The 21,252-nt window shown below is 39.9% G+C and overlaps 2 long non-coding RNA genes across 2 annotated transcripts in view; one reads left to right on the top strand and one right to left on the bottom strand.

The window, feature by feature from the left end:
* Nucleotides 1–18,568, bottom strand: part of LOC120398021 — a 37,268-nt gene extending 18,700 nt beyond the window's left edge. Inside the window, exons 1-2 of the long non-coding RNA XR_005594139.1 lie at nucleotides 18,511–18,568; nucleotides 3,973–4,182 (exon numbers count right to left, since the gene is read on the bottom strand). This is a non-coding gene — a long non-coding RNA (uncharacterized LOC120398021). The remainder of the gene's footprint in view (nucleotides 1–3,972; nucleotides 4,183–18,510) is intronic.
* On the top strand, nucleotides 5,271–20,996 carry LOC120398022. Its single transcript, XR_005594140.1, has 3 exons — nucleotides 5,271–5,757; nucleotides 7,073–7,123; nucleotides 20,831–20,996. It is a non-coding gene; the product is annotated as an uncharacterized LOC120398022 (long non-coding RNA).
* The last annotated feature ends 256 nt before the right edge of the window (nucleotides 20,997–21,252 follow it).

Raw genomic sequence — 21,252 nt, 5'->3', positions numbered from 1 at the left:
TATGCTTGTTCTAGACAGCATTTCAGCATAAATTGATGTAATTTAATGCAACTTTGTTTTACAATAGTATCAGGGGCGGCTCTAGACATTTCGCCGCCCTAAGCACGGTGGCACGCCGCGGGGGGCGCTCTGCCAATCACCGGTCCCGCAGCTTCGGTGGACCTCCCTCAGGCATGCCTGCGGAGGGTCCACTGATCCCGTGGCTCCACCGAAGCCACGAGACCAGCGGACCCTCCGCAGGCACGCCTGCGGGAGGTCCACTGGAGCCTTGCCTGCCGCCCTCCCGGCGACCGGCAGAGTGCCCCCGCGGCATGCCGCCCCAAGCACGTGCTTGGCGTGCTGGGGCCTGGAGCCGCCCCTGAATAGTATACATATATATTTTTAAATCATCCCAAAAATTAATTGATAGCAGCTGTAACCCTAACTCTTCCAAGCCATTACGATCTAATATGTATTTAATTACATTTTTTTAGAGGTGTAGAGAATATTTGGTAATAAAGTAATTGGTATTTATTCTTTGATGGCTGTTACAGACAACTATGTAAGCACATAATTGTGAACTTGTTGAAGTACATTATTTACTTGCTAGCCCAGAACAATAGTTCCTAAGTATCTTCACGAAGATCCCTAGGCAACTTTGAAAGGGTAATATTTTTTCTTGCATGATTGAAACAGCTCTGACTATGGATTAATCTATCTGTGAGTAGAACTTTTTTTAAAAATCTGTTACATATAAAACAAAATCAGAGAGAAACAGCTGACAACCAAGGACAATGAACCAAATCAAATAAGTACCTCAATAAACGATATCAGTAATTTTGAGCCTTTACTTGCAACCCTGACTCACATGAGTATTCTGATTGAAACTGGATTTCTCATTTGAGTAAGGATTGGTGAATCTGGCCCCTTGTGAGTGTACCATTCCATACATAGGTGGTGACTCTGTGAGTGCTCCAAGGCTGGAGCAGCGACAGACAAAAAATAGAGGGTTTTCAGCACCCACCAGCCACAACTGTTCCGTGGCAGCCGATGATCAGCTGCTTGGTGGTTCAGGAAAGGGCTTGGGGGAGGGCAGAGAGCAGCGAGCAGTGGGCAGATGGGGGCCTCAGAGAGGAGCCACAGCAGAGGGAGGAAGAGGCATAGTGAGGGCAAGGCCTGGGGAAAAGGGGTGGAGTGGGGGTAGAGTACCCCCCAGGGAAAAATAAATGTCAGCACCTATAATTCCTTATCGTCTGGTAAAAACATGCATTTCAAAATCAGTAGTGAACAGTTTAAGATCATATTGGTAGCTTAATTTTTATTTATTTTTCATGAGAATTATATTCCCCCTCCTCCCTTGGTGACAAAACGTGTGTATGAATGTGCATGGGAATGGTGACTCTGGTAAGAAGTGATTAAGGTACACAAGTGCACTTGCTAAACCACAAATTATTTTAAGTAAACCTTCTGTATCTATTTATAAATGTTATATAACACTTATTTTCTTTGTTTAATTGGAAGATCTCCTTGGGAACAGTTCGAACATCTAATGCGAATATAGCTAGATAAACCTTTATAGAGACACTTTATTTAGCCAATAAACCATATGAGTGCTTGGATAACTTGAAATTTAATGGTCATATAGTGTAAAATGCCTACAAAGTATCAAGAAATGTGTTTTTATAGCGTGTCTGGTGAGTTTGCTGTTTTTTAAATCTTACACCTCAGTTGATTTCTTTCATCCAAAAAACTTTTTAAAAGTAACTAATCCATAATATTGTTTGGAAAAAATTATTGAAAAATGTAAACAGTTATTGAATTAAGGAATATATAAATGATGTGGCAAATCCTGAGAGATGATGACTTCAAATACAGATGCAGAGGCGCAGTGCCTCTCAGGATTTGTCTCAGTGTCATTACCTTATCAATGTACTTTTTTGTACCCCTATAATTCAAATTAAATTGCTCTTCTAAGATGAGACCTTGTATGTCAAGTTTCAGCCCTGAGCAAATTTTATGGATGGGTTACACTTGATAAAAAGGACTGATGATGGAAATGTAGACTTCAGTGTCATGAAATAGGTACCTTTGGAATATGTTACAGAGTACGAGCAGATGAAGCTATAGAGGTGTTGGTTCTAATGTATAACAAAATTCTCAAAGGTATTGAGGCACGTAATTCCCATTGATTTAATAGGAGTTGGGTGTCTCTACAGCGGTGTGTCCCAAGTTTGGAAAACACTGCTCTACAGCTTTGAAGATCTGGACCAAAATGTCCAGTTTTGTAATCACTATGCACAGGAAACTCCCACTGAATTCAATGCACCTAGAAAAACAAATGCAACATCTGTTTCACGAACCCAGATTCCTCCCTCTGAACTGCTGAGTAGGAAGGAACCCAGAATGTACAGCTCTTCTAGGCAACTGTCACAACCTACATGTCATCACACCATACCTCTCAAATGTCTTTCATTTCAAGAGACATCACTCATTGGTAACAAAACCAGCTCCATATCACATATATTTGGTGTTCCTTCACTTTTATTCCTGAAAATTATGTATGTCAGAAGGAAAAAATCATGTAACTAAGGTTACAGAAAGAGTCACTTATTAGGGAGGGAATCACGTTATTTTCCCTGCATTGACTAAAGATTTGCATTTTCACCATTCTGGATCTTTGCAATATGTTGCATCTCGCACTTGGGCACTGGCAGGTTGAGAGGTAGGATCACAACTGAGTCCTGGTTTACACTTAAAATTTTGATCTAGTTATGTCACTCAGGAGTGTGAAAAAATCACACCCTTGAGAGCTGTAATTAAGCTGACCTAACTCTTAGGTCAACGGACGAACCTAGCTACTGCCTCTTGAAGAGGTGGATTACCTTCATCAACAGAAAAACCCTTTACATCAAAATAGGAAGCATCTATGCTATAGAGCTACAGCGACATAGCTGCAGGCATGCCCTGACATTAAAAGAACTCAAACTCACAAAAATACAGATTTAGTTCAAGAGACTACTGTGACACCCTGGCACCCCAATATTCACCACTGTCATGTAATTAGGATATGTTTTGTACAAAGTAGGCCTTGTGAGGGATCATTCTAAAAATCTTGATCTGCTAGACAGTAATATCTCATTGTATTGTATGTGCTATCATCATATGTGAAGTTATAAAGTTTGACTATGCATGTGTTACTGAAACACGTTGTGAGGTTGAAAACACCCGCAAGCAGCTTTTCAGGTACAACAGTAAATAGGCCAAATAATGTTAACGGCTGATTGAGGAAATGCACACAAGCACAAGGATTACCCCAGGAACTGTGTACAATAGAAACCTCTCAGAGATAGCAGTACAGAGCAAAAGAGCTTTCCAGCAAGTGGGAAGAATATATAAAAGGGGGACAATGACATCATGATGGTACCTCACTTTCCCTACAACAGCACACCTGGAAACACCTGAGGTGCAAGGACTAAATTGTGGGATGTGAAGGCCCCAGGCTAGAAGGACTTTTAGCTTGTGTATGAAAACCTGGAAAAGCCAAGGCAGCTTGTGTCTTAAGAATCTGCCAGCCTGTTTATCACTCAGGGTGACAATTTGCTAATTCATATGCTACATATTTAGTGTGTTATGCTCAGTTTGCAGTTTTGTTTATTTACTAAGGTAATCTGCCTTGATCTGTTTGCTATCACTTCTAATCACTTCAAATCTATCTTTTGTAGTTAACAAACTTGTTTTGCTTTGTCTAAAACCAGTGTGTGTGGAAATTATAACTTGGGGCAGAAAGCTGTTGCATATCTCTCTCCACAGTGAGGTGAATTTCATGAGCTTACGCTATAGAGTTCTCTGTGAAGCGCAAAATGGTACAATTTTAGGTTTACACTCCAGAGGCGGGTGCGTGCCTTAGCAACTGGGAGGTGCCTTAGCTGAGCCTTCCCATGCACAGCTGATCTCAGCATCTGTGTGTGAAGCTGCAGTTGGGTGTGTCCCTACCTGTATGCTGGTGAAATAAGAAGCTTGGAGAGTGTGGCAATTTATCACAGCGCCACAGTGTGAAAGGGGAGCCCAGGGTGGTAGGTCAGACGGGCTCAGTGGTATCCCAGTTCCAAGTGGCACCCTGGGGGGAATCCATCACAACTACAACAGGGCCATTTTTAGTGGGTTCAGATTCCTCAGTTGTTTTCACAGCCTGCTATGTAGTCCCTGTTGAAAGTTTTAAAGAAAAAAGAAATATTTAAATTATACTTGCTTTTCACAGGCAAAAAAAAAAAAAAAGAACAACCCCGAACAAAACAAAACCAATTCATTTCAGGTGGCAGCTTACAGAACAGATCTCCACCTGTCCTTATCTTCTTTCACTTTCACAAACAGAATTTTAAATTACTAGGTAACAGGAAAAGAAACCTAGACACCTAATATTTTAAACTTCTAAGGGTCTGTGATCTTGCAAACCCTTACTATGACACACTATGCCTAATAGTTAGGGTTTACATGATTGAGCCTAATACAGTATATTAGTTGAATATGCGTCTGTATTATCTCAATCATACCTAATTATTCTTGTTCACATTAATAAACTATAACTGTTGTAATTCTATTTTTTATTCTTATTATTCTGGTAACAATTATCCATGTGTGGGTGTTTTCTCAATTTACCACAGGCAGTTTCTTATATTGTGCTCATCAGCATGTTATCCGAGAACCTTCCAGGATCAGGAAATTTAATAAAGGGGCTAAAGGTTGATCACCATCCCCCTCTGATCCCCTCTTCTCCAAGGAAAATTGTATTGATAGTGTGGGTATAGATTTTGTTTGTATTTCTTTAATAAATTAATGTGTTATGTATTTTTTTCCCCTTAGGGAAAATGAGATTGAAAAAAATGCACCCAGCTTTTGAATTGGTTGTGGTAGTTGCTGTGGGAGATGATTCCAGTTTATTCCTGAGCCATCCCCTAAGAAAGCCTTATCGCCATACAAACTTTGCCTTTTAGGTAGATTTCTGAGAGAAGAACCAGTGAGAAGTGTGGTCCCAGAGGGTGATCATGGCAGAGTTTATGCTCCCTGATTGGATGACTGAATCATTTTAAACAAGAAGATGACATATAAATAGTGATTAATGAGCTTCTGGCACAAATTTTCAGCTGAGTAATCAGGGAAACTTTTAAGATTTGCAAACATTTTCACAAATATCTATTGGCTATGAACAATGAATTATAAGCCCACAGATAACAGCTAACCAAATTCACCACTTATTTTCACAAATCACTTTTTTCATTATTCAACAGGCCCTAAGGATACATCTACAACGTTTAAGACCTGGAATTAATTTGAAGTATAATGATTCTATGGGCACATGTATTATTGAAGTGTCAGTTAAAAGCTGTCACTGAGCTTAAGGACTGCTGTAGCACCTGAAATGATCAGAATCAATTTTTGATCTTAGGTATAATAGTAACCACCGAACTCAGTGGATGTGATCCTCAGGTGAGCGGGACCAGGAAATACAGTTGAGTAATTTACCAGCACTTCTTATTCTTACACATTTATCATAATACGATATTTTCATGCAGTCTAATGTACTATCCTGTCTTGAATGCAAAATATTTCCCCATGATAAAAAACATTTTATTTAGGTGAGGGTCCTTTGATTATTACTTACTGGATCAAATGTATTCAGTCCTATTTATATACCAGGCACAGTATAAGATCTCAGGGACCAAATTCTACCTTGGTGTAACTACACTGGCTTCAAAAGAGTTGGCACCACTTAAATCAAAGGTAAATATGGCCTTAAAACTTTTATTTGTATCTTTCCTTATATGCAAACTTGTTCAGACTATAGCATGTGAAATGCTAGTAAATATGTAATGAAGAACTGAATGTTAATTAAGTCAGATATTTTAGTAACTTGTAGAAATATATCAATATAGCAACTATCAGTACTTAATGACAGAGGCACAGGGAATTCTCTTTAGATTAATAACTTCCTGGGAATTGTTAATTTGGGATTATTAACCAATGTCAGATACATTTGGAACAAATCCCACAGATTCTAGTAGGTCTGGAATTCACTAATGCAGGATGTCAACAGCCAGGAAATGCAAATATTAAGTCTCTACAATAACCTTAACTTGGCTACATTGTACATCTGGTATGTTTTATGGTACACATTGAGCCACACAAATATAGTAAGTGATTTATTGAGTTTTAGCTTACTGTTATGCAGAGTTCTAATTCTAGTTCTCATAATAAGAGCATAATAAGAGCATCTCAGTAAGTTTGTGAGAAATGCTAAAATATTGTTTTAAAAATTGAGGCACACCTGGAATTTTAAATGAATTTGAAAGATTGGCACCTAACAAGAAAAACAGGACTAGAAAAGACTGCCTCTGTGCAATGTGGTAGAGTTGACCCAGGAACATTAATGTAACAGGGTGCTGGCAAGGAGAAACAAGCCAGGCTCCTGTTAGCCCTGTTCCAGAGGAAGAAAGGTATTAGTTGGGCTGGCTGAGGGGCCATGCCCTAATTACCAGAGTGGATCCACCTGCAGGCCTGGGTAGCCAGCCTGCTCTATAAAGCTGGCTAAGAGACAGGAAGCAGGGGAGACAGGAAAGGGAGGAGTGTAGGCCCTAGATCCCAGCTGGCTGGGAAGTTAGTAGTCTCCCAGAGTGTTGGTCTCCGTAAATACCTGTAAATAATAGGTGGTGGGAACGGACACAAACAATAAAAGGACACGGGTGCTGCACTTCAGTTGGTCTCTGACTGCATTTGTGGAGGGGCCAGGAGCAGGCACTGCTACAAATAACTTTTGCATTTCCTGACTAACTTTGCATGAATGTAGGATTTTGCTTGTTTATTTTTGGATATAATTTCCCAGTGTGTTTTAAAAAAAGAGAAAAGCAAAGTCCTCAGTTTACCAAGTATAATTAAGTTAATTTTGTGCTTTTTATGTGGTATCCTCCACATGCTGGTTTGGGTACATAGGGATAATTGTATAGTCTTCCTCTGTGGCTTATGAGGTATCTGTGAGCTGCAACAGTCCTTGACGTGTAACATGAGTTTCAAGTTTAATAAAGTCTTTATTTACCTTCAGATATGCCTCCATGTGGTTTCTCAGCAAAACACAGCACAGCACACAGGAAAGGTAATCAATTCACAGTGCCAAAAATGTGTTCTATTCATCCATAGCATAAACAGCATCAATACAAGACTCCTCTATACTGAATATTGCCACACCAATGTTTCAACTGAGTTTTAGAGATGCCACCTTTATGGTGAGAAAGTAAGGCTATGTCTACACTGCAATTGAACGAAAAAAGTTTTGTCTGTCACAGGTGTTAAACACCCCCTCGCCAAAAGACAAAAGTTTTGCAGCAACAAGTTCCAGCGTGAACACCGTGTTGTCGGCAGGAGAGCACTCCTGCCGGCAATGCGAACACCACTCGTGGGAGGTAGAAGTTTTTTGTTGGCAGGAGAGCCGACAAACAGCGGCTACACTGCGTGACTTTTAGCGGCACGGCTGTGGCAACACAGCCATGTCACTAAAAACTGTGTAGTGTAGACATAGCCTAAGTCTCTGGGACCTTTCGGCCTCTCCTCTGGGAATGTCAAAAAGAGTGCTAGCTTATTGCAACTGAGGTAGTATTGGCCTGATATCATATAGGACAATGGACAGCTGTCAAATGCTAGCACGTCTTCCTTATTATCAACCCTGTCTGCATTCACACCAATGAACAGCAAGTGAATAACCCACTACCAACCCCCTAAACAATCTAGTCCCCAAGACACAGAAATATTCATAGATTCTCTTATCATATAAATTCAGCTGTGAGGGAAAACTCAGATAGAAAATTAATTCATATTGACTTTTATGAATTGTTCAGATTTGTACTTATTTTTGTATATTAGAAATGAGTCTATTTCAAATTGACTGCAATGTGGTGGGGCCCACACTGGATGCATGTAAGCAAGTTACCCCATTATATATTTCTAGCGTCACTTACAGCCAGATCTGCAAGAATTACACAAATACAAACATTTGCTTGCTATGTAGTTTTACTGACATGGCAGAGTGCCCTTTGTTATCTGAAAAGCTATTTTAGTTGATCCAGCTGTGGGCAGGGTTACTCTCTCCACATATTTGACCACCCAGGACAAAAATGGCATGCTTTAACCCCAACTGTGTTCTCTGTCACTCTATTCCAACATGTCATTCAAGCTTTCAGATACAGAATGGTCTTGCTAGTCATGTCATTATTTTACATGTAATAACAATTACAATTTATTGTGACAGCAGATATCTCTCAAATAATGATATCTTGCAATTCTAAGGATCTCTAAGCACTTTACAAATATTCATTATGCCTAACTTTGTATCTGTAAATATGATCATTTAAAAAATGGGGAAATTGAGGCACAGAGAAGTGTAGTTGCCAGATGTCACATAGCAAGTCAGAAGAAGATGTAGATCTTTACCCCCAGTCCAGTTCTCTAATCACTCCAGGATCTCAACACTCCAGGATGTCAACAACTGTTCGTAAACCATAGAACTAGATTCAAGTAGACTAGGGAATAGTTAGAATGAAGGAATTAATTATTTTAAAAAAAACAGGTTAAATATCATGTAAATGCTGTTCTGTCTTCGCTATCAAATAATAGGGTTTTAGAATTGTTGTTGGGAGCCTCCCCTCTGAGAAGAATGTTGATGATTCTTCAACCATTAAGAGTTAATAAGATGGCCAATGCTCTAACAAGTAAATATGCATCCTATCTAACAGTAAGACACATATTTTTATAGATGAGATAATAGCAAACACATACTTCTTTACTTAGGAGATAAATGTGAGAACGTTCCCTGTAGTTTACCAATCAATATAACACAGAGACCAATAATCCCTACTTCTCTAATATCAGTGGAAATACATTTTTAAGTGGAAAATCCTCAAACTGAACTTTATTTATCTATGGTACCTGTCATTTTCCCCCTTTTATACATTAGTAAAATCTCATCCTGGGTTTACCAGTAGGTAGAAAACGAAAATATATTAATCAGAAGAGATGAGAGCACAAGCCATGAAATTTTAATTCAGAACTAATCCTACACATACACTAAGGATGAATTTTGCCTATACAGTCAGATAGCCCTTTCAGTTGCACATATACCTAAGAAGATTCAAAAGAGTTCCTCCCTCCAAAGTTAGCAACATAGATTAAAGCATCCAAAATCAAGACCAAATCCAATTGGAAAAATGGTAGCATATCAAAAACATCAGCTTTTTGCTAAATCACTTTTTGTTTACCAAGTCCTGTCCCTTTTCTGGCGATCTGCCATCCCAAACCTGGAGGACATGCAAAGTTGAAGATCCTTGCTTTTCTGAGAATGGCAAAATGTTGTCAGATCATAAGATGCAGGGGGAAAAAACACTGCCAGCTGCTCAATTTACTGAAAAATTCTGAGATAGATCAGAGGAAAGATTTTGGCTTAGGATCAGAAAAATGTTGTACTGGATGGAGTATTTAGCTTAAAAGAAGAAAAATTGAAATGAAGCAGAGGTAAAATATTTAACATACATATGTTTGCCATAACGTCAGTCTAGAATAAGGAGTACTTGTGGCATCTTAGAGACTAACACATTTATTTGGGCATAAGCTTTCGTGGGCTAAAACCCTCAAAAGCTTATGCTCAAATAAATGTGTTAGTCTCTAAGGTGCCACAAGTACTCCTTGTTCTTTTTGCTGCTACAGACCAACATGGCTACCACTCTGAAATCTAGAATAGTTTACAATAATAAAAAGCTCTCCTTAGAGCAGGTCTAGACATCATGGTAGTTAAAAAGCTGGTGGGCACCAATGCCTTGTCTATACTAGTGTTTCCAATATTGCTGCCATGGCAACAACAGTGGGAATTTTTTTCAGAAAAAGGATAAGTGCAGACCAGGCCAATGGGATAAAAATGAAGTATGTCCCATAGTGAGGAAAACCAGAGAGGTATAGTGTCACAGTTCCCAAGGTCACTGCACTTTTGACCCCTTTGTGGCCTCTCTCACAATTCAGGTCAACTGCACCTTTATTCTCCCTTTGTGGTCTAGCTTCTGGCTCCCCAGCTGTTGCCTCTCCTGGGTCTCTCTCCCATCTGATTTGGGTATTTCCAGGCTGAACAGTTGCCTGACTGTATTGTGACCTCTCCTGCAAAAGACAGGCCTGCTTCACATCTTTCCTCAGAGATGATACACAATGTAATTGCCACACTTAAGTTACCACACCGCCCTTAATAAACAATCACATTTATTCCTAAAGTGAATGCATTACAGATAAAACATATTAAAAACAATAAAAGAACTGACACATATTCCTAAAAATGTAAATTTAATTCAATAAGGTTTGTCCAGGATATTGCAGGACATTCCCAAATCTGTCTTTGAGGACATCCCTAACAGGTCTCAGACCTCTAGCCATCACCTTTCTCGGGGCAGGAACCCACATTTTTTTCCCTCCAGCCAGGGGATTTAGGCTGCAATTTCCTCCTGCATATCATTGTGATAATCTTTAGCAAGTCTAAGTTTCATTCAGTATTTGCTTCCCTGTTACCTTCGAGGAGCTATAAGAAGATTTACCAGTAACCAGCCAGCCTTCATAAAGCAAAGTATTTATTTACAACAAAATTATTACAGAAAACACATTTATTGAAAAGTGGAAAGTTTACATGCACCCATCTTCCACATGGAGACCCTGGTAGATTTCAAAGTGCTTCAAACCCTTTCATCAGGGTCTATCCTGGTTAAAGTCTCACATCAGTTCTTGGATCTAGTGAGAGTGACCCCTTCTCCACATGGAGGTTGCCCACTTTACACAATTCATAGTTCTTTGTTTGCTGGACCTCTTGACTTGATCAAAAGAAGTATCTGCAATTTCCCCCGGGGGTGGTAGATCGCACATTTCAGAGTTATATGAATGTATCTAACTGCCGACTTAGGCCCAGCATCTTACATGTTTCAGCTTTGTTTCCAAACTATATACCAACATTAGCCATATTTTACATATTACAATATTCCAAATACTTGCACTTCAGTTTAATCAAATGATGGAAGGACTATACAAATGTATGGATTATTCAATACTGATCCCCATGCATTCATACACATGTAATAGTACAGTCATTCACTCATGGATAGAAATGATCACAGAAGCAAATGATATGCTGAATCATTTACATAATTAGTCAATCGCTGATTCATTCATTCTTTTGAATCTGTCATTTGTTCTTAGAGGCTTAGAATCTGATCTCACTTTCACCTGTAAGAAGTAGGAGTAACTCCAATTAAGTGAATGGAGTCACACAGCTTTAGAGCAGCAGAATCAAGTCCTCAGTCTCTTAGGCCTTGGCTACACTTGCGAGGTACAGCGCAATAAAGCAGCCCCGGGCACCGTAGCTCACTCCCCATCCACACTGGCAAGGCACGTAGAGGGCTCTGACTCTGCAGCTACAGCGCTGCTGGTACTCCACCTCAGTGAGTGGAATGTTTGCTGTGCCCCCGCTGGAGCCAGTGTGAACAAGGAGTTGCGTTACTATGCTGCAATCAGCCTCCAGAAACGTCCCATAATCTCCTTAAGTCAAGTGGCCACTGTTGTAATTGTTGCCGGCTGCTTATCAGTTCCAAGAAAAAGCAAACATTTACTGTTTGCTTTGAGTGAGTGGTGGGGACGGGCGGGGGGGTTCCTGAACTTACAAGACAGCATGCTGACACACTCTCAGCACCTCAAAACCCCACTCTCTCTCCCCCCACATACATACAACATACACCCTGTCACACTTCACCCCACCCCCTACCCCCATTTGAAAAGCACATTGCAGTCACTTGCATGCTGGGATAGCTTCCCATAATGCACTGCTCCCAATGCTGCTGCAAGTGCCATAAATGCAGCCATGCCAGTGCACTTGAATCTGTCAGTGTGGACAGACTGCAGCGCTTTCCTTACTGCGCTCTACAAAGGCAGGTTTAACTCACAGCACTCTACATCTGTAGGTTTAAGAATGCTTGATAGAGATCTTGTAGGTGTTTATCTCTGTCTGAGGGATTGGAGCAAATACGGTTGTATCTTAGAGCTTGGCTGTAGACAATGGATCGTGTGGTGTGTCCGGGATGGAAGCTGAAGGCATGTAAGTAAGTATAGCGGTGAGCTTTACTTTTTTAAGTAAAGTTTTAAGCATTCTTAAACCTACAATACCCACCTGCTGAAGTGAAAAAACAGATTGACAGAACCAGAAGAGTACCCAGAAGCCACCTACTACAGGACAGGCCTAAAAAAGAAAATAACAGAACACCACTAGCCATCACCTACAGCCCCCAACTAAAACCTCTCCAGCGCATCATCAAAGATTTACAACCTATCCTTAGAGATGATCCCTCACTCTCACAGATCTTGGGAGACAAGCCAGTCCTCGCTTATAGACAGCCTCCCAACCTGAAGCAAATACTCACCAGCAACCGCACACCATACAACATAAACACTAACCCAGGAACCTATCCTTGCAACAAAGCCCGATGCCAGCTCTGTCCACATATCCATTCAAGTGACACCATCATAGGACCTAATCACATCAGACACGCCATCAGGGGCTCGTACACCTGCACATCTACTAACGTGATATATGCCATCATGTGCCAGCAATGCCCCTCTACCATGTACATTGGCCAAACCGGACAGTCTCTACGCAAAAGAATAAATGGACACAAATCTGACATCAGGAATCATAACATTCAAAAACCAGTGGGAGAACACTTCAACCTCTCTAACCACTCAGTGACAGACTTGAAGGTGGCAATTTTGCAACAAAAAAACTTCAAAAACAGACTCCAAAGAGAAACTGCTGAACTTGAATTAATATGCAAACTAGATACAATTAACTGTGGCCTAAACAAAGACTGGGAATGGTTGGGTCATTACACCAATTGAATCTATTTCCCTATGTTAAGTTCTCCTCACACCTTCTGTGGGCCATCTTAATTATCACTTCAAAAAGTTTTTTCCTCCTGCTAACGATAGCTCATCTCAATTGATTAGACTCTGCCTGTTGGTATGCATACTTCCACCTTTTCATGTTCTCTGTATGTATAAATATCCCTTGTCTGTGTGTTCCATTCTATGCATCCGAAGAAGTGAGCTGTAGCTCACGAAAGCTCATGCTTAAATAAATTTGTTAGTCTTTAAGGTGCCACAAGTACTCCTGTTTTTTTTGTTAAAAAATAGAATACCAATTTAAATGTATTAAATATTTTGTATGTTTTTCTTCAATTTCATAGATATTGTATTCTGTGTTGTAATTGAAATCAATGTGTATATTATTTTTATTACAAATATTTGCACTGTCAAAATGATAAATAAAAGAAAAAGTATATTTCAATTCACCTTATAAAAGTACTGTAGTGCAATCTCTTTGTCGTGAAAGTGCAACGGAGTGTTGTTCTTTTAAGACTTCTGAAAGCATGCTCCACACCTCGTCCCACTCAGATTTTGGAAGGCACTTCAGATTCTTAAACCTTGGGTCGAGTGCTGTAGCTACAGTATCTTTAGAAATCTCACATTGGTACCTTCTTTGCATTTTGTCAAATCTTCTGTGGAAGTTTTCTTAAAATGAACAACATGTGCTGGGTCATCATTAGAGACTGCTATTACATGAAATATATGGCAGAATGTGGGTAAACAGCAGGGGACATACAATTCTCCGCCAAGGAGTTCAATCAGAAATTTAATTAATGCATTATTTTTTTAACGAGCATCATCAGCATGGAAGCATGTCCTATGGAATGGTGGCAGAAGCATGAAGCAGCATACAAATGTTTAGCATATCTGGCACATAAATACCTTGCAATGCCAGCTACAAAAGTTCCATGCAAGAGGTAGGACTGGGTGGACTTGTAGGCTCTGAAGCTTTACATTGTTTTGGTTTTGTGTGCAATTATGTAACCAAATTTTTTTTTTTAAATTGACATTTGTAAGTTGCATTTTCACAGCAAAGAGATTTCAATACAGTACTTATATGAGATGAATTGAAATATACTATTTCTTTTGTTTATCATTTTTACAGTGCAAATATTTGTAATACAAATAATATACATTTTGATTTCAATTACAACACAGAATACAAAATATATGAAAATGTAGACAAACATCCAATATATTTAATACATTTCAATTGGTATTCAATTGTTTAACAGTGCGATTAAAATGGCAAGTAATTACAATAAATGTTTTTAATCGAGATTAATTTTTTTAGTTTTTGAGTTAACTGCAATTAATCGACAGCCCTAGTTTTGGAAGAATACAATCATCTTTTTTTTCCCCAACTTGACCCTGCTTTTATCAAGGATATTTCTTAAAGTATATGAGATTATGTTCTTTAGAGTATGCTATATTGTCCTCAGAAACACTTAACAGGGAATTAAATCCATTTTTAAAATGTGGAGATTCTTGAATAGCACCAGAGACTGCAAGTCACATTTTTCAGTTTCATCAAATTTGTGCTGTCAAGCAATATTCACATTATTAGCTTTATGTGTGCCCTAGATTTTGAGTCTGTGAGTACATATATATGGAAATAAGTGACCATGATTACATATTTTAAGCACTATTTAGGTCAATGTAACTACTAAAACTTCTTAAATTGTCCAGCCTATTCTAGGCTTTAAACATACCTTTACAGAAAAAAAGGGAGAGACTAGAAATAAATAACAAAAGGGGGGGCAGGGAAGGAAGGTTGAGGCGGGGAACAAGATGCTAAGAGTGGAGCATTGTGTAGGGAAAATTCACAAAAAGGTGGGTGTAGTGACTGGACATGGGGAGAATGCATAGAGGAGTGAGATATTGGACAGAGAAGGGAGGTTTCATACAAGCACTCTGTGATAAAGTCTTTATCTTTAAATGCATTGTTAAACTTTACTAGTTAAAGAGACATTCTGCAATCAGATAAGACTGAAAAATTTGCCTTCTACTAGTGAATTTTTTAATCCTGGCCCCCTGGCTCCTAACTGAAAGAGTAATTTGACCCTTGTCACCATAGCCCAGCCCTCTTTATCTAGATTTGGTTCCTCCAGGCTGAAGGGAGGCCAACAATCAAAGATCTGAGGAAACAACCATTTGCATTCTTGAAGGTTGCACATCCTTTTCAATGAATGGAACATCCAACTTCACTAGATAGGCACATTTGTTGAATATTTCTGCTAGTAAGGAACAATTACTGACATTTAAATGCTTATCCTTAAACTTTCATGTTAATAAATCACTGAACTATTGGGGGCAATTCACAAAATACACTGGTTCAGTCTGTGTCTTCAAATTGCAGGTATGTGTGACAAGGAGATGAGATGAAGGCTAGTTTTCAAAAGAATGGGTTATTTTTGTTCTACAAATTCAGGAATCCATGAGACTGCAAAATAAACAGCAAAAGATCTTTTCAAAACAAAACTATGCATACTTTAAAAAGCTTACTTAAAACACTTTAGAAAGTTACCTGAATCCAGCTTTTAAAGTCAAAAATCATTTCCTAATTAAAATCGGTGGGAGTCAATTTCTTCCTTTCACAGCTGACTTCACACCTTGAAATGCATGACCCTACCCAGTAAGCTTTATCTCTTATAAATTAACAATGTTAATTTGAAAGGGAATTCAGTTCCATTGTTTTTGTTACAAGTTGAAGTGATTTTTACATCAGAAGCAAAAATAATGGAGTTTTCTTTCAAATCCCATAATTTTAAATAAAAAATCTATTATCCTCTATTTGCTGCAGCGCCTTAATTTTAGAGTGAATTTCTGTGTATTGCTCTCAGTTCCACCTTTGCTGTGCAACCCTTTTCCTCCAACAGAAGGTTTTGTAGTTAAATTTTCTCTGAACTCTCTGCACAAGAGCCTAGAGGTGAACTGGTCCAGGATACTGAAAGCATCTTGGCCTGTCTGCTAATTTCTCTGTATAAAATATGTTATATGCATATATTATGAGACGAGTAATCATTTAGAGGCCCGATAGCTTGTATAGCACTAGGGGATGAACCTAATCCCATTGGAAAACTGAGAACCAGCTGCTTGTGATGTCAGCTACAGCATGAGACTCACACAGGCCCTCAAATTGCATGGACAGGAGGGAATTCTGATGTAACACCCTGTAGTGCATTAGCTATGTAATCATTGTATCTTTTATTTTCTTCCTCTGTGTACTGCACCCTTAAATCTCTGAGTATTCTGGAGTTCACCCACACAAACAGTGTGTCTATGCTTGATTTTTTAGTTGTGTTTTACTTTCCCAGTATGATGATCAATTCAGTGAACACACACTGTGCCGTCTCATGGAGACTTTAGTTGTCTTAGTTTTAAATTCTCTTAATCTAAACTAAATGTCATTGTGCCTAAAATTATGTTTGTACTTTGTTTCTGGAAAAAACATAACTGTACAATTATGATTATTAAATTAACTTCTAAAGAAAAAAATACAGTCTGTGAAAATATAGAAGATAAAGAATTAACTTTTGAAACTATGTATAAGGTTGCATTTCCTTTAGGGAAAATAATACCAAGTAATATTTGAATGGAAAAACATTTGAAACAGAAACATTATTTTGTAAAGGAAAATTGATTTTGAAATTTATAATTTTTTAAAAACTTTCACCTATTAAAAGTATATTACTAAATTGATTACCAAAGTTAGTGCACTTAATGAAATAAAGATTATTTTTAAATGATTTGAAGATTATAAAAACAGTTAGAGGTTGGGGTTGTGTGGGAGGGGAAAGAATGGATACTGCCTTTCACCTTGTAAACATGATAGTGGTGGATTGGATTAAGATAATGCTATTATTGGTTTAGGCCCCCGTCCTGCCATCAGTTCTACACAGACAAACACAACCGTGAGTGCAGAGTCACAGTGAATTCATGTGGATTTGATTGCCAGATTTGGGGAAATCTTATTGCTCAAATTGTCATTGATGGTTTATTGATTTAATAGAATTACAAAACACCAGTTTCTGAAAAAGTGACCAATAACTTCACAGGGAAGATTCACTTTTGCAGCCTGAGATGTAAATTGACATGTTTAAAGTCCAGCATATCAGAAAATGTGTAGAGCAGTACTATGAACTAAATGATTGGTGTATCTGGGACACACCCGCCAGTACAGATACACAGAGCAGCTTATTTAGATTGCTACACCCATAGGCTGCCTACTGTACAAAATAATGTCATTATTATGAATGCCTGAGAGAGGTTGGATGCATATAAAAAGTGGTAATGATGATAAATACAAAGTGGACCTGATCCTACTCCAATTGAACTAATGGGAACTTTGCAATCAACTTCAATAGGAGAACTGGACGTAGTGTGTTTCAAGTGGACTAGGTTGCACCTTGTTATAGACCCACCCAGTGGTGAGCTGCAGCCAGTTCGCACCGGTTCGCGCGAACCGATTGTTAAATTTAGAAACCCTTTTAGAACCGGTTGTAAAGGGCTTTTAAATTTAACAAAGGCTCCAGCAGCTCCCTGCCCTGCCCTGTCCTGCCCCCAGTCCTAGCTCACCTGGCTCCAGCTTTGCCTCCTCCTCTGAAGGCTCCCACTCTGGGCTTCCCGCCAATCAGCTGTTAGCGCGGGAAGCCTGGGAGGGCTGAGAAGGAAGCAGCAGCTTCCTGCAGGTAAGCTGGGTGCGGGGGACACAAGGAGGGCTCTAGGCGCCGCGTGTCCCCGGCCAGGCGGCGCGGCTCTGGGCCAGCCCCCGGCTCTGAGCCCGGCCGGGCGGGTGGCGCGGCTCCAGGCCGGCCCCCGGCTCTGAGCCCGGCCGGCTGGGCGGCGCGGCTCCGGGCCGGCCCCCGGCTCTGAGCCCGGCCAGGCGGGCGGCGCGGCTCCACGCCGGCCCCCGGCTCCGCGCCGGTCCCCGACTCCGGCCGGGCGGCGCGTCTCCGCGCCGGACCCCGACTCCAGCCGGGCGGTGAGGCTCTGGGCTGGATCCTGACTCCGGCCGGGCGGTGAGGCTCCAGGCCGGACCCAGACGCCGACCTGCAGCCCAGTGCCCCTGGCTCCCAGCCCCGACTCTGGGTGGCACGGCCCCCATCTCCAGGCAGCACGGTAAGGGGGACAGGGAGCAGGGAGAGGGTGTTGGATAGAGGGCGGGGGGTGGATTAGGGTCGGGACTGGGGGTGGTCAGAGGGCAGGGAACAGGGGAATTGAATGGGGGCACGGGTCCTGCGGGGGCAGTCAGGAAGGACCAGGGGTTGGATGGGGCAGTGGGAGGCAGTCAGGGGCAGGGGTTCCAGGGGCAGTCGGGAAAGAGAGAAGGGGTGGTAGGATGGGGCGGGGGTCCCGGGGGACCATCAGGAATAAGAGGAGGGGTTGGTGGGGTGGCAGGGGGCAGTTAAGGGACAGGGAAGGGGGTGGATAGGGCAGGGGTCCTGGGGGGCGGGGCAGGAGTCCCGGGCGGTGTGGGGGGGTCACCCTCGTGGGGTGAGGAGGAGGGAACCGGTTGTTAATATTTTGGCAGCTCATCACTGGACCCACCAGAAAAAGAAAATAAACTCAGCTTTGGTCTTTAGTCACAGCTGGGTCTCAAAGCAGTCAGCAGGGTCTGTGACATAATCCACAAGGCAGTGACTTAAACAATGTGTGTTTCCTCATCAGAGCAATAGCATGAGGTATGAACTCCTGCTGTCAGTCATCACATCAGGGGTGGAGCTAGCCTACATTGCTCCTTGCTAGCCTGAAAGGAAGCACTACATGGAGTCCATTCAGACAGTGTTCTAGCCCTGCCCCAACAAACCATGGCTCTTTCAAGCTAAGGCTGTTCCCCCAGACAGAGATATTACCTAAGCCCCTCTGTGCAGAGATCAGTAGTGAAATTATTAGGTGAATAATTACAAACATACTGCTGTAGAGAACAATCTACATGTTTTAAAATTTTTGATTTACTTTGACATTACAGTATTTCTTTGTGAAAGTACCTCCAGATGTTAATATCGCTTTACAAAATTGTACTCCTCTACACTCAGGTGTGTGCAACTTAACAAAAAAAAAAAAGTGAAGACATGGTATTTGTATGCTCCTCTGTAAATGATCACAAATAATTTTTTGTGGTTGTTTTCAAAACAGTTGGCTTTTATGGCCATATGCATTGGTGAGAAGTCTCTCTTATTCCTCATGTCTAATCAACAACATTCAGCAGTAATATTTTATTCACATATACAAATATAAACAGAGATGTTTCATTGGTGTTTTTGGACCCAATCCTGATAGTATTGAAGCCATTTTGAATTTTGTCATTGATGTCAAGGGGAACAGGATCAGGCCCTTTAATACTCAATATTTTATATAAAATTGATTATGTGATTGATAGAAAAAAGAAAAAAATGTTTTAAACAATTCCAGAAGGCTGCCATATCCCATTCTGATTTTCTCCAGATTCTGATTTTATTGACATTGTCATTTAATTTATAAATGTCTTTGAACTTAAACATTTTTCAACATGTACTACTTTTACATAGTTTTATCTTGATAGAGTTTTTAAAAACTAAAATTCAAAGAATCACTCCTCAAAATATCAAAGTTCAAATTCTTGTCAGACATTTCCTTAGTAATTGTTACATTGTGAGTGTCTTGTAGACGTTTTCTTTTTTGTGAAGTAGGTTCTTAGCTAAACAGATATTCATCCACCATGAAAATAAGTTAGAAACAAAAAAGCCACTTGGGTGGCTCTGCTGAGTGCAGAACAAACAGCTGCCAACATTCTGCTGGCTGTTTGAAACTGACTGGGAGGGTGATCAGAAAGTCTGCTTCAAAAGAATTATTTTCCAATATAATTTAACATTTTAAGACTTTAGAACTGAATTCAAATGGAAAGATTCTTTTATTCAAAACCAGAAACAAATAACTCCTCCCCCCACCCCCCAAAAGCCAGGTCTTTCAAAGTGTTTGGTAATATTTAATTTCCTAATCAGCACTAGTTGCTTTCAAAAAGTAATGGGCACACAAATCATTCCATTCAAGTGCAGATAGAAAAGTGGAATGACATCTGTGCTGAGATTTGGTCCAATTCATAGTACGTATACTGTAATATTAATGTACTGAATCATGTGACTAAGCCAATTACAATCCATTATTTTAAAGCTTATTCAATAATGACGACTTATACTTCCTAACTGAAAACAAAACTAAAGTGATAATGAAATAAAATTCTGACAATCAAAATAAAGTATACATTCTAAACAGTAAAGGAATGTGGTAGCCATCTTGAATTTGGCAGCCATCTTGGGGTAGTTTAAATAACTTCATATCCAGGAATAATAAATAAATCACATTTTACAAATGTGAAAGTTTTGGTGGTTTTAAACCTGAACAACAACTTTTGAAATTGTCAGTCATTTCAGGAATTCAAAGAAGGATAGGGCAATCTATCACTGACATGTTACTATGAGAAGAAATTAGTTCAAATATTGTTGAACTCTATGCTTGCAAAAAAAAGTTGTTAAAATTAAAGTAAACTACTAGTATAAACCTACTTACAAGATAAAGACAGAATATAAAATCAGTGTTGCCAACTCTTGTGATTTTATTGAATGTCTCATGCTGTTTGGTATTTTTCTTAAAGGCCCAACTGCTGGCTGGAATTATGTGATTGCATAATAAACTCAACTTTTTTTTTAAAAGTATGTTTCTAGCCCTCATGGTTATAGAAAATAAAATTTGAAGCAGCCATAAGGCAAATAAAAAGCACCTAAAATGTAGAATTTAAAAGAAAAGCATGATTTTAAACCACGCTTGTGCTTTTGAGGGCTTGACTCATGATTTATTAATTATTATATTATATTATATTTATTTATTATAGTGGCACCTAGGAGCCCTAGACATGGACCATGGATCCCATTATGCTAGCCACTGTACAAACAGAACAAAAAGACAGTCTTTGCCCCAAAGAGTCTACAATCTAAGTATAAGACAAGAGACAACTGGTGGATACAGACAGACAGACAAACAATGGAGCACAAGAAAACAATGACACAGTGCTGGTCAGTATGATAGGTTGTGATCTCAGCACACCATCTGCTTAATTCTTATCTCTTAAAGGAGTTTTAAGAAGGGATTTATAACTTCATAGATTGCAAGGCCAGAAGGGACCTCTGATCTACAGGCCATAGAACTTCCCCAAAATAATTCCTAGAGCAGAGATGAAACAAACTTTTTGGGCCGAGGGCCACATCTGGGTGGGAAAATAATATGCAGGGCTGGGACAGGGGGTTGGGGTGTGGG

Source organism: Mauremys reevesii, linkage group 2 (genome assembly GCF_016161935.1).
Source record: "Mauremys reevesii isolate NIE-2019 linkage group 2, ASM1616193v1, whole genome shotgun sequence".
Lineage (NCBI taxonomy): Eukaryota > Metazoa > Chordata > Testudines > Geoemydidae > Mauremys > Mauremys reevesii.
This window is presented reverse-complemented; position numbering and strand designations above follow the sequence as displayed.